Source organism: Somniosus microcephalus, chromosome 19 (assembly GCF_052327205.1).
Source record: "Somniosus microcephalus isolate GS21.2 chromosome 19, FLI_Smic_1.0, whole genome shotgun sequence".
NCBI classification, from domain to species: domain Eukaryota; kingdom Metazoa; phylum Chordata; class Chondrichthyes; order Squaliformes; family Somniosidae; genus Somniosus; species Somniosus microcephalus.
In genome coordinates this window covers 39,313,961-39,327,653 of record NC_141005.1, presented here as the reverse complement: position 1 = coordinate 39,327,653, position 13,693 = coordinate 39,313,961, and the positions used below count along the sequence as shown (strand labels likewise).

The window sequence follows — 13,693 nt, the reverse complement described above, 5'->3', positions numbered from 1 at the left end:
CACTCTCAGTCACCCTAGCATAGCTGCCCAAGTTCCCTGTCCACTGGAAGGGGGTCAGACATGAACAAAATATACAGGAGGAGGTCTCTTCCACCCAGTGGAGGGTCAGCAAATTGCAGCCCTGATTTCCAAAGGTCTTTCTCATCCCTTCCAAAATTTAATGGTAGAGTTCTACCTTCCCTGGACTATCTCTCCAGATTCACATTCTCAAAAATTACATTCACCCACCTCTGACGAATCTCCCAATCAGGATATTCTATCCAGAGTTTAGAACAGAATTTGTGAAGGATTTTTGATTCGTACACTATCCTCTTTGTTTAAATAGAACTGATTCATGCAATGATTTCAAATGGTATTTGGTCTTCATCTGCTAAATATTAGTAAGCATGACAGTTCTATTATACAATCACTAGCTGAAGTGCCCGGCGGTGCCGAGGCTTTTTCGAGGGCATGTTGTTGTTGGAAGAGAGAGAGAGAGAGCGCGAATGGGGGGGGAAGAGAGAGAGCGACTGGGGGGTAGAGAGAGAGCGACTGGGGGGTAGAGAGAGAGGGCGGGGGGGGAAGAGGAGGGCGGGGGGGAGGGAAGGGAGGGCGGTGGGGGGGAAGGGGGAAGGAAGGGGGGGAAGGGGAGGGGAGGGGAAGGGGAAGGGGGGGAAGGGAGGGAGGGGAAGGGAGGGGGGGGAAAGGGGGAGAGTCCCCGAGCCCCCTGATCCCCGTCCCCCCAAACTCCCGAGCCCCCTGGTTGGCCCCCCCGAGGCTCGCCCCCCCCCCCCCGCAGAGGCTCGCCCCCCCCACCCCAGAGGCTCGCCCACCCCCCCACCAACCAAGCACCGAACTCCGGAGGCGCGATCTTCCGAGCACCGGCCTCCTGAGCTGGCTTCAAGATTGCGGCTGTGTGAGACGGCCGGCGGGCCCGGTTGCCAGGGTAACGCTTGACGCTCACCAAGCCCCGCCCCCCGGCCGAGCCAGAGAGAGAGACGCCGTGTCTCAGCTGCTCCTGCTGCGCGCGCACCCTTTAGTAAGGTAGCGGCGCTGGGCTGAGGCCCGCCCCTCCAGCCTTCGAGTGGGGCCGGGAGGTGCCTAGCTCAGGCGTGGGTGCGGAGGAGAGGCCGAGGCTTCGAGGCCTACCTGGAAAAATGGGGAAAGGTAGGAAAATTAATGAGATTAGATAAGTTAATGACTTTCTAAATCATTTTTTTTTAAAAACAATATGTGTTTTAAAAGCAACGTTTTTTTTAAAGACGCAGAAAGCGGGAAAAAGAAAGGAAAAGTTTGGAATCAAGATGGCGGCGACTCACCTTGGTTCAGAACGATAAGGCCCGCCCACACATACACCGATTGGCCTGGCGGCACACGCCAGCAACCCGGCGTACGATTGGTCGAGCTCGAGGTCACTCTGTCGCTAATGAGCGGATAATGAGATGCTAATGAGCGGAATGTTGAAGGTTTTTCGGATACCGCGGGCGCGATTTTAGCCCGGCCGAAACGTAAATACGCTTAAAACCATCTCGGAAGCGTAAGCTTTCTTTGGAGGTAACGCGTGCGTAGGTACGCCCTGTAACTTTCGAGCGCATAGCCCGCCAGACGCACACGCGATGACAGACAGAAGGACAGATGTACCGATTTATACCGATTTATATATATAGACTAGCTGGAGTGCCCGGCGGTGCCGAGGCTTTTTCAAGGGCATGTTGTTCTTGGAAGAGAGAGAGAGCGACTGGGGGGGTAAGAGAGAGAGCGACTGGGGGGGTAAGAGAGAGAGCGACTGGGGGGGTAAGAGAGAGAGCGACTGGGGGGGTAAGAGAGAGAGCGACTGGGGGGTAAGAGAGAGAGCGACTGGGGGGTAAGAGAGAGAGCGACTGGGGGGTAAGAGAGAGAGCGACTGGGGGGTAAGAGAGAGAGCGACTGGGGGGTAAGAGAGAGAGCGACTGGGGGGTAAGAGAGAGAGCGACTGGGGGGTAAGAGAGAGAGCGACTGGGGGGGGTAAGAGAGAGAGCGACTGGGGGGTAAGAGAGAGAGCGACTGGGGGTAAGAGAGAGAGCGACTGGGGGTAAGAGAGAGAGCGACTGGGGGTAAGAGAGAGAGCGACTGGGGGTAAGAGAGAGAGCGACTGGGGGTAAGAGAGAGAGCGACTGGGGGTAAGAGAGAGAGCGACTGGGGGTAAGAGAGAGAGCGACTGGGGGTAAGAGAGAGAGCGACTGGGGGTAAGAGAGAGAGCGACTGGGGGTAAGAGAGAGAGCGACTGGGGGTAAGAGAGAGAGCGACTGGGGGTAAGAGAGAGAGCGACTGGGGGTAAGAGAGAGAGCGACTGGGGGGTAAGGGGGAGAGGGGAGGGGGGGAGAGGGGGGAGGGGGGAGAGGGGAGAGGGGAGGGAAGGGGGGGAGAGGGGAGGGGGGGAGAGGGGGAGAGGGGAGGGAAGGGGGGAGAGGGAAGGGGGGAGAGGGGAGGGGGAGAGGGGGGAGAGTAGGAGGGGGAGAGGAGTCCCCGAGCCCTGCCCTCCGATCTCCCGACGTCCCGCCCCCCGATCTCCCGACGTCCCGCCCCCCGATCTCCCGACGTCCCGCCCCCCGATGTCCCGATGTCCCGCCTCCCGATGTCCCGATGTCCCGATGTCCCCCGATCTCCCGCCCCCCGATCTCCCGATGTCCCGCCCCCCGATCTCCCGCCCCCCGATCTCCCCCTGTCCCGCCCCCCGATCTCCCGCCCCCCGATGTCCCGCCCCCTGATCCCAGCCGGCACATCGAACTAACTACGCCGCTGGATCAGGCAAGCACAGCACGCCGACAGCTGAACCGGGCCAGTGACAGGAATTCCAAGCAGGCCCAGGCTTCAGCTGTCGGCGCGCCGGGTAAGTGCACATCAGGGGCTTGCAACTGAATTAGGAAATGTTGTTGATCTGTTTGTGCACTTAGGAACAGGAGTAGGCCAGTCAGCCCCTCAAGCTTGTTCCTACATTCATCGATATCATGTTTGATCTGTATCTTAACTCCATCTATCCGCCTTGGCTCCATATCCCATAATATTCTTGACTAGCAAAAATCTATCAATCTCAGATTTAAAATTATTAATTGAGCTAGCATCCACTGCTTTTTGTGGGACAGAGTTCTAAATTTCTACCACCCTTTTGTGTGAAGAAGTGTTTCCTTGACTGGACTGGCTCTGATTTTAAAGTTATATCCTCTTGTCCTAGACTCCTCTTGTTCCTGTCTATCTACCCTATCAATTCCTTTCAAAATCCTAAAAACCTCAATCAACTCACCCCTGAACCTTCTGTATTCCAGGGATACAAGCCTAGTTTATGTAATTGCTCCTCATAATTTAATTCTTGGGACCCTGGTAACTTTCTGGTAAATCTGTGCTGCACTCCTTCCAAGGCCAATATATCCTTTTCTAAGGTGCAATACCCAGAACTGTACACAGTACTCCAGATTTGCCTTCAATTCCATAAGCTTTAATTTTAGCTAACAGTCTCTTATGTGGAACCCTATCACATGCCTTCTGGAAGTCCATATAAACTACATCTATAGACATTCCCCTGTCTACTACTTTAGTTACTTCCTCAAAATTCAATTGGCTCATTGGACATGGCCTACCCTTCACAAATCCATGTTGGCTTTCTCTAAGTACTCAGTCACTTTCCTTAATTATAGATTCCAATAACTTCCCCACAACAGATGTTAGACTAACAGGTCTATAATTTCCTGGTTTCTCTCACTCACCATTTCTTAAATAATGGAGTTAAATTTGCAAGTTTTCAAACAAAGGGACAATTCCTGAATCGAGAGCGCTTTGGAAGATTATGGCTTAAAGCATGTGCAATTTCCTCACCTATTTCCTTTAAAACCCTGGGGTGGCAACCATTAGGTCCTGGGGATTTGTCAGTCTTTAGTACCATTATTTTTCTGAGATTGTTTTCTTGCTTACGTTAACTTTAGTGAGTTCCAGTCCTTGATTCATTATTAGTTTGCCTGACATGTCGGGTATATTATCCTCTTTCTTTACCGTGAAGACTGAGACAAAGTAATTATTCAACAAGTCTGCCATTTCCTTCTTTTCATTCGCAGTATTGCCCATATTAGTTTTAAATGGGCCCACATTACCCTTGACTACCCTTTGTCTTCTATTATAATTGTAAAAACTTTGCGTTAATCCTGAGGTATCTCAAGTTTCTTTTTGTATTCCCTTTTTGCAGCTCTTAGTATATTTTTTGTCTTCCTTTGCTGCTCTTTATATCTCTCCCAGTCCCCTGGATTTACATTATTCTTTGCTTCTTTATATGCTCTTTCCTTTAGTTTTATGTTCTCTCGGACCACTTTTGCCGACCATGGCTGTTTTAGTTGTTAGGCTGTAACTATTTGCAACGGCAAATTTCTGATTGGTCCCATTGGAGGACAAGACACACCCAACAGTTTGTCTGGATTGTGTAATTAGATCCTGTCTGCCTGAGTAATCAATATCTTTGCAATGTGCGATTTGATCCATTCATTGTGACAGCCAGGCTCTCGAGCTCACAGTGCTAACACTACTGCTTTAAGAGAACAGATAGGGCTCACCCTCCTGGGTTAGGACCTTCTCTCTCTCCCATTCACCGCCCCCAACAAGTTCCTGACCCCTCCTTACCCTTCCGCCTCCCCCCCACCAAAGTTCCTGATCTTCCCGCCGCCGCCCCCCCCCCCACCTCTACAAGTTCATGACATTCTCTTCTCCTCACTCCCCCTCCCCCAAACAAGTTCCTGACTCTGGGCCTACAGGAAACCTGGGCACATGCACGATTGGAGCAATGGGTGCGCATGCATGGCTCCAGTGGTTGGCGGGGGGTGGGGGGAGGGGGGGGGAGGGGAGGACGGTCTTTAGGCTCCGCCCCCATATGGTGTACATACACAGAACGACTCAAATTTGTTTGTGCAAATAATCACTCTGTATTTAAGTAGTGCTCTTGCACCTTGTGGATATATACTGGTCCTGTATTAGCTAAATTCTTTGCACACCTCCTATAGTACATCTGTAGTTTTACTCAGTAACAGTTTTGACCTGATCGCCTTATCTGAGGAAGGATGTTCTTGCCATGGAGGGAGTGCAGCGAAGATTCACCAGACTGATACCTGGGATGGCAGGAATGACGTATGAGGAGAGATTGGGTCGATTAGGCTTATATTCGCTAGAGTTTAGAAGAATGAGAGGGGATCTCATTGAAACTTATAAAACTCTAACAGGACTAGACAGACTAGATGCAGGAAGGCTGTTCCCGATGGCAGGGGCATCCAGAACCAGGGGTCACAGTCTAAGGATAAGGGGTAAGCCATTTAGGACTGAGATGAGGAGGAATTTTTTCACCCAAAGAGTGGTGAAACTGTGGAATTCTCTGCCACAGAAGACAGTTGAGGCCAATTCATTAAATATATTCAAGAAGGAGTTAGATATATTTCTTACGGCTAAGGGGATCAAGGGATATGGGGAGAAGGCAGGGACAGGGTACTGAATTTGGATGGTCAGCCATGATCGCATTGAATGGTGGAGCAGGCTCGAGGGGCCGAATGGCCTCCTCCAGCTCCTATCTTCTATGTTTCTATGTAAGCCCAAAGCCGTTGTCTTCGGTACCGGCCCCAAACTCCGTTCCTTAGCCACTGACTCCATTGCTCTCCTTGGCCACTGTCTGGGCCTGAACCAGACTGTTCACAACCTTGGTGTCGTATTCGACCCTGTGATGAGCTTCAGACCACATAACTGCTCCATCACCAAGCCCACCTGCTTCCACCTCCGTAACTTTGCCCCATCTCTGCCCCTGCCTCAGCTTATCTGCTGCTGAAACCCTCATCCATGTCTTTTTTATCTCTAGATTTGACCATTCCAATGCGCTCCAGGCCGGCCTCCCACCTACCACCCTCCAAAACTCTACCCGTATCCTAACTCGCACCAAAACCCGCTCACCCATCACCCCTGATCTACATTGGCTTGGTCCGGCAATGCCTCAATTTTAAAATTCTCACCCTTGTTTTCAAATCCCTCCATGGCCTCGCCCCTCCCTATTACTGTAACCTCCTCCAGCCCTACAACCCTCTGAGATCTCTGCGCTCCTCCAGTCCTGGCCTCCTGCTCTACCCTGATTTTAATCGCTCCACCATTGGTGGCCATGTCTTCAGTTGCCAAGGCCCTAAGCTCTGGAATTCCCTATACCTCTCCGCCTCTCTACCTCCTCCCTTAAGATGCTCCTTAAAACCTACCTCTTTGACCAAGCTTTTTGCCAACTGTCCTAATATCTTGTGGCTCGGTGTCAAATTTTGTTGGGTAGTGCTCCTGTGAGGTGCCTTGGGACCTTTCACTACATTAAAGGAGCTATATAAATACAAGTTGTTAGATTAACTAAACCTGGTCCATTGCTCATTGACTAAGTCTAGTATGGCCTTCTCTCTTGTTGGTTCTAGAACATGTTGATCTAGAAACCTATTTTGAATGCACTCAAATTCACTACCTTTCTGACTTGAGCTACTCTGCTCATCCCAATGTATGAATTTTAAAGTCGCCCAGTACAGGAAACTTTCGATTAACCGGCCACTAAATAACCGGAACGCTCTATCCACCGGCAAAATTCAGGAGTCGGTTCAGATAACTTTTTTTACTTTTAGTTACTTTGTTTACTCATTTGTGGCTGTGCAAGCGTGTAGCTGAAGCTGTTGCTAAGCTACAGAGACGCTTGCAAGTTGTGCCGATTGTTTTGAAGCTGAAGCAACAGGGTTTGTTGCTTTAGACGGAGCTCTGAGCTCCATATGTTTTAACTATAGTGTTCGGTTATCCGGCATTGTTGATGGACCGGCACCAGGTCGGTCCCGTCCGTGCCGGATACCAGAAAGTTTCCTGTAAAACAACTCTACTTTTGCTACAAGCCTCTCTAATCTGGATTAATACATTCTGCCTCTTCATTGCTGCTATCAGGAGACCTGTAGACATTTCCCATTATTCCCCAATTCTAACCATAGAGTCTCCAATGATTGCTTTCTCTTATTAATGTGTAATAGTATCTTTAATCAGTAATGCTACCCCTCCAGTTTCCCTATCCTTTCGAAAGACCTTATAACTTGGAATATTTATCTACCAATCATGACCAGCTTGCAGCCATGTCTCAGTAATGGCCACCGTGTCATACCCTCTAAGCAAAATTGAGCCTCTAATTCACTCAATTTATTTCTTATACTCCGTGCGTTAGTATATAAAACTCTTATTTGAGCAAGCAACCCTAACCTGTCCTTCTGCCTTGTCTTTCTCGCACCGTTTAACTTAATACACTTCTTAGTTGTCATTTCTGCTGTAACCACTTTAGTTATTTTAGTATTCCCACAACCTGGAGTATCCATCATTGCTTGTGACCTACACTCTGCTCTTATCCCTTTTCATTTTTTTTAAACAATCACTTTTGCTATTGTTTCTGACTGCCACCCCCATTGATTATTTTAAGTTTTTTTTACTACCCTATTTATCCTTTTCGCTAGGACCTTGGGCTCAACCTGCTTCAGATGCAGCCTGTCCCAGTGGTACAGCTCCTTCCTGTCCCAGTGCTGGTGCCAGTGACCCATGAAATGGAGCCTCTCCTTCCCCCACCACTCCTTTAGCCATGTGTTCACCTCCCTGATCTGTTTGTCCCTATGCCAATTAGCACGTGGCTCAGGTAATAATATTGAGCTTACCGCCCTTGGGGTCCTGTTTTTTAATTTAGTTCCTAACTCATGATACTCCCTTAGCAGGACCTCCTCCCTTTTCTTTCCTATGTCATTGGTCCCGACATGGACCACGACAACTGGATCTACTCCCTCCTTTTCCAAATTTCTTTCCAGCCGCACCCTTTGGGACTCTCTAACGTGGCTGCAGAGGATGCTATCTATCCCCCCATATTATTGAATCACCTATAACTACTGCGTTTCTATTCTGCTCCTCCACCCCTCTTTGGGCAACCCTCTGCTCATGGTGCCTAGGTCAGCATTGTGGCTGTTCTCCCCTCAGTCTGACCTTCCCTAGGTTCCTTCTGCCCTTCCTGCACCAGTGCTTTCCTCTGAGGTGTGAATGTACTCTGGAGTAAACTGTCCAGAAATTCCTTCCCACCCCTGTATGTCGGACTGTTGCTAACTCACACTCCAACTTAACAACTCTGAGCTGAAGTGACTCAAGGCAGAGACATTTCCTGCAGATATGGCAGTCCGGGACAGTCTCGCTGTCAAATTCCCAGATACTACCTCGTAGAGTTTTTTTTTAATGCTTTAATCAAGCTTGCTGCTTGCTTAATTCAAAATTGCCACAATTCATCCTTGGAATCTATTCAGAGAATACATTAGGCTGGAGGAATGATTGAAAAATGCAATTGACAAGCCTTCCAAAGCCCAAGGTTTAAAAGGATTAGTGTGTTCAAATTTTCATCACTAAGCAAAGTCCATGTTTTTAATGTGGAGTTGAAATTGTACTCTTGTGTTGTAAAGTTGGTATATTTGAATTTATCTAGGTATCATAGGTGCATTATTAGATCAGTTAAACTTTTTTAGTGAATTAGTTCGCTTGCTATCATTATGTGTAATGGAAAACTTGTCGGTTCTGCGCAACTCTTTGCTATGTATCTGAATAATCCTATGGAAACACTGCTATATATTTGGAGTTATGTAATTGCATTTGAAGTGCATGGTCTTTTTGTTTAAGAAATTGCTTTGAGTGAAGCAGTACAGGAAACTTTGGTTTATTCGGAGGTCAGCTGTCTGGAATGCTCGATCCACCGGCAAAAATCAGGAGTCGGTTCAGTAAGTTTTTTTTCTTTTTGTTGCTTTTTTTTCCACCAGTCAGGCTCTGCAAGGTCTAGCTAAAGCTGTTGCTTAGCTACAGAGACGCTTGCAAGCTACGGCCGACTGTTTAGAAGCTGTTGCTAAGCAACAGGGTTTGTTGCTAGATACGGAGCTCAAAAGCTCCGTATGTTTTAACATTAGCGCTGGTTTGTCCGGCAGTTTTGATGGGACGGCAACAGCTCAGTCCCATCGGTGCCGGATATCACAAAGTTTCCTGTACTTCTCATCAAATTGGAAGGTGTGCGAATAGGGAGAAACTTCAGGTGCTGCAGTACATGTAAAGTTCGGGACCCTAAGTGACAGCTATTGTAGGGAACTCTGTTCTGTCCCTCTGTTAGTTGAAGATTTTCTCCCCTTATCTGATCCAACCATATACAGGAAACTCTCATTTACCGGCACCTATATAACTGGAAATCCCTGTTAACCAGCAAAATTCAGGAGTAGGTTCAGGTAAGTTTTACTTCATATTACAGGAAACTTCGCGATATCCGGCACTGACGGGACCGGCGTGATGCCGATTTATGAAAACTTCCGGACAGACCAGTGCTAATGTTGAAGGATACGGAGGTTTTCATCTCCATATCGGACAACAAACACTGTTGCTTAGCAACAGCTTGTAAACAGTCGGCCTGTACCTTGGAAGCGTCTCTGTAGCTTAACAACAGCTTCAGAGAGGCTTTCCAGAGACTGTTCAAAAAAAAAATGCTAGGAGAAGAAAAAAAAAGAAAAAAAACCTAACAAAATGGCTGCTGATTTCTGCCATTAGATCGAGGTTTCCGGCCATACAACCTCCGGATAAACCAAAGTTTCCTGTAGTGGCCGTTCCTGCATGTGTGGCTGTGCAACTGGGGTTCCTGCACCTGTTGCTAAGCAACAGGGAAGCCTGGATTTGTTGCTGTGTAGGGGCTCTCGTACCTTTTACTATACCTCTCTGTAATCCGGACTTTTTGATAAACCGGCACCACGCCCGTCCCGTCGGTGCTGGATAAAAAAGAGTTTCCTGTACAATGAGAAACAAGGGTATACACTTGTGTAGCACATTATGACATGTCTGCTTTGGAGTGCAGTGAAAGTTATGTAGGCAAACTTGGCAGCCAATATTTGTGCAGTAAGACCTCACAAACAGCAATGAGTTGAATGACCAGCTAATCTGTTGTTGGTAGTGTCTGAAAGATGAACATTAGTCAGTCCACCAGGAGAACTCGCTGCTGTTGAATAGTGTCAGTCAATTTGTGTGCGTACTTCCATATTTAATTCACCTGTGACTTTATAAAAGTTGATTTCTTCTGGATAAATAGAGTTTGCCTGATTTAATCTGTTCTGAGATCCAATCTAAGGAGGAAAACATTAAAATAACTCTAAATGGCATGGTCTTCATTTGTTTGTTCTGGTCATTGGTTGTCCTTCCCTCACCTGTTTGGTTCTCCAGAGATAGGGACCACTCGACAGCCAACTCTCACATTAGGGTCAGTTTGTCCCTTGGCGATTTGCCGCAATCTTTCCTTCCTTTAGCCGGATGGAATGACTGAGATCAGTGCAGGTAGAGGCTGGTGTGAATACACTTCCTATTACACTAAGGGTGCAGTTATCCTGCCACTTTTGTGCTGATGCCACGTGACTTTGGGTACGCATCAACTCAAAAGTGGCAGTATAACACACGAGACTGGTGAGCACATTAAAGCCTTGAGGTGCGAGACCCCCTTCAGCTTGCACAGAGTACAGTATAACTCCAGTTTAATACACAACATGCTGTACCACAGCACAAGAGAGTGTCAAGGTGCAACAGGTTGTGTTAGGACATAGCACTTTGAGCTGTACAACCCTAGGGTGGTTAACTGAATATTATGGTGACCTGAGTTACTGTTCTCTGGATGTGGCCATCGCTGGTAAGGCTGGCATTTATTGCCCATCCTTAGTTGCCCTGAGAAGGTGGTGGTGGGCCGCCTTCTTGAACCACTGCAGTCCGTGTGGTGAAGGTAGAGAAATAAAATCTGGTATCAGTAAAGTGACCGTGAAGCTATCGGATTGTTGTAAAAAAAAAAGGAAACCTGTTGCCCTTACCCGGTCTGGCCGATATGTGACTCCAGTCCCGCGCCAACGTGGTTTACTCTTAAATGAAGTGGCCTAGCAAGCCACACAGTTGTATCAAACAACTTTCAAGAAGAAGGTCCACCACTACCTTCTCGGGACAACTAGAGATGGGCAATAAATGCCCAGCGATGACCAAGAAACAATGGCCAAGCCAGGGTGTTGTGTTGGCTGGGAGCAGGTGGTACTCCCATGACCTTGCAGCTCTGGTAGATAGTGTGGTGCTCTGTCCCAGCAGCAAGCAGGAACCTCTGCAGGGGGGGGGTCATTTAAATCTTGCTTCCTAGTGCCATCTATTTTGAAGCTTTTTGCATTGAAGGAATAATCAATGTATTGAAAGGACCATGTAGGCAGTGTATTGGCATAGCAGCCAAAGCATTTAGGGTAAAATATTGATTGGGTCAAGTATTGGTCCCAATGTGGTAAATAAGTCCGACGAACAGGAGTAGGCCATTCGGCCCCTCGAGCCTGTTCCGTTCAATTGGTTCTGCATCTCAACTCCATTTACTCGCCTTTGCTCCATATCCCTTGATACCCTTGCCCAACAAAAATGTCTATCGACCTCAGTCTTGAAAGCTCCAATTGTTTGATAAAAAGGATATAGAGGCACTGGAGAGGGTGCAGAGAAGATTTACAAGGATGTTACCAGAAATGCGAGGGTATACATATCAGGAAAGGATGGACAGGCTGGGCCTCTTCTCTTGGAAAAAGAGAAGGCTGAGGGGTGACCTATTAGAGATAATTAAAATTATGAAAAATGTTGATAAAGTGGTTACAGAGAGAATGTTTCTGCTTGTGGGGAAGAGCATAACTAGAAGCCATCAATATGAGATAGTCACTAAGAAATCAAATAGGGAATTCAGAAGAAACTTCTTTACCCAGAGTGGTGAGAATGTGGAACTCGCTACCACAGGGAGTGGTTGAAGCAAATAGTATAGATGCATTTAAGGGGAGGCTAGACAAGCATATGAAGGAGAAGGGAATAGATAGATTTAGATGAGGAAAGACGGGAGGAGGCTCGTGTGGAGCATAAACGCCCGCATGGACTGGTTGGGCCGAATGGCCTGTTTCTGTGCCATATATCCTATGTAATCCTATTAGATAGAATTTTAGGGTATCGAGAGATGGAGAGCAAAGGCGGGTAAATGGAGTTGAGGTGCAGATCAGCCATGATCTAAGTTAATGCCAGGGCAAGCCTTAGGGGCTGTATGTTGTCCTCCTGTTCCTGTGAGAGAGAGTTGTTTTGTTGGGGTGGATGCAGAAGGAAGTAGGGTTGGAAAGAGGTAGAGGGTTGTGGGTGATACAACGCATTGGCCAGAGATGGCCTTGTCAGTGATTGAAACCATGGAAGTATGAAGCCAGTGGAGATGGCAAAGTTGAGGGGGTAGTCGTGAATATGGGTAGGAGAGTTTAAAGGCTGACAGGAGAGCAGTAAAATCAGATGAAGAGAGGGCAAGGGAAGTTGAAATGGAGATTGAAATGACCAAGGATGAGGAGTCACTGAGTCCAGAGGTTGAAGGAGGAAATCAGGGGGGATATGTGGGTGAGAAACCAGGGTGGTAGACACTAGAGAACAAGGATTTTAAAGGAGTGAAGACTGGAACAAGTGCTCTGATGTCACAACAACTTCATGACCTCATGAAGCAGCTTCAATCCTTTTAGAGTTTACTTCCTGTCGAGGCACAACAACAACTTGCATTTATATAGCGCCTTTAACGTAGTAAAACGTCCCAAGGTGCTTCACAGGAGCGTTATAAAACAACATTTATCATTGAGCCACATGAGATATGAGGGCAGATGACCAAAAGCTTGGTCAAAGAGGTAGGTTTTAAGGAGCGCCTTAAAGAAGGAAAGAGACGTAGCGAAGTGGAGAGGTTTAGGGAGGGAATTCCAGAGCTTAGGGCCTTGGCAGCTAAAGGCACAGCCACCAACGGTGGAGCGATTAAAATCGGGGATGCTCAAGAGGCCAGAATTAGAGGAGCACAGATAAAGTGGAATCATTTGTTTAGAGAGTGATGAATGTACAAACATACAACTGTGTTTACTCATCCTTTCTAGTCAAATACAAATATCATCTGACCCATTCCATATTATTTGAGAATATCCTACTGGAGTGAAGGAGTCTTACTGTTCTCCCGTATTACCTGGGCTGGAAATGCTTTCCCATTCCAAATGCGGAATGATCTCATGAGTTCAGATCTTTTATTTCTAGTGTATTTAAAATTGATTTGAGTCATATGAACATCCCAATTTGGGGGCAATTCTGCTAGAAATGTCTGTCCTACACTCCAATTTTTAAATCTTTTGTCACAAGTACTTTGAATGTCTGTGGTGCAGTGGGTTCTTTTATTAGGAACAAACAGCTGCTCAATCCAATATGGCTGCCAAGGGTTGCAAATGTTGCCTTGTCCAAATGGCCTATCTCAGGTCTGGGCCTTAACCACCGCCCCCCCCCCACCCACCCACCTTAATCTGCCATAAACAGCTGACAAGACTTATATGGGCACATAACCCAGGACGACATCACAACTGAGGGGTCATGTAACATGGCCTCACAATGAAAACCATGACAACCCAGAAACCACAGGTGGACAAGACACAACAAAGTGGTTCAAACTGTGCATTTGTGCATGAGAGAGCAAAGAGGAGAGAGCTTAAAGACAAGTGCGTTCATCAAATCTATCCAAATTTTGGAAGATCACCAAGAACAAATTTGAAACACTGTGGAAAGGAACAGTGTTAATTATTGGAGAGAAAGAAGTCAGGGAACAACATCCGAGCAGAGATCT

At 47.4% G+C, this 13,693-nt stretch overlaps 1 protein-coding gene across 1 annotated transcript in view; it reads right to left on the bottom strand.

Annotated features, from left to right (window-relative positions):
• Positions 1-13,693, bottom strand: part of cfap251 (cilia and flagella associated protein 251) — a 161,898-nt gene that overhangs the window by 10,352 nt on the left and 137,853 nt on the right. The gene's annotated exons all lie outside the window — the stretch shown is intronic.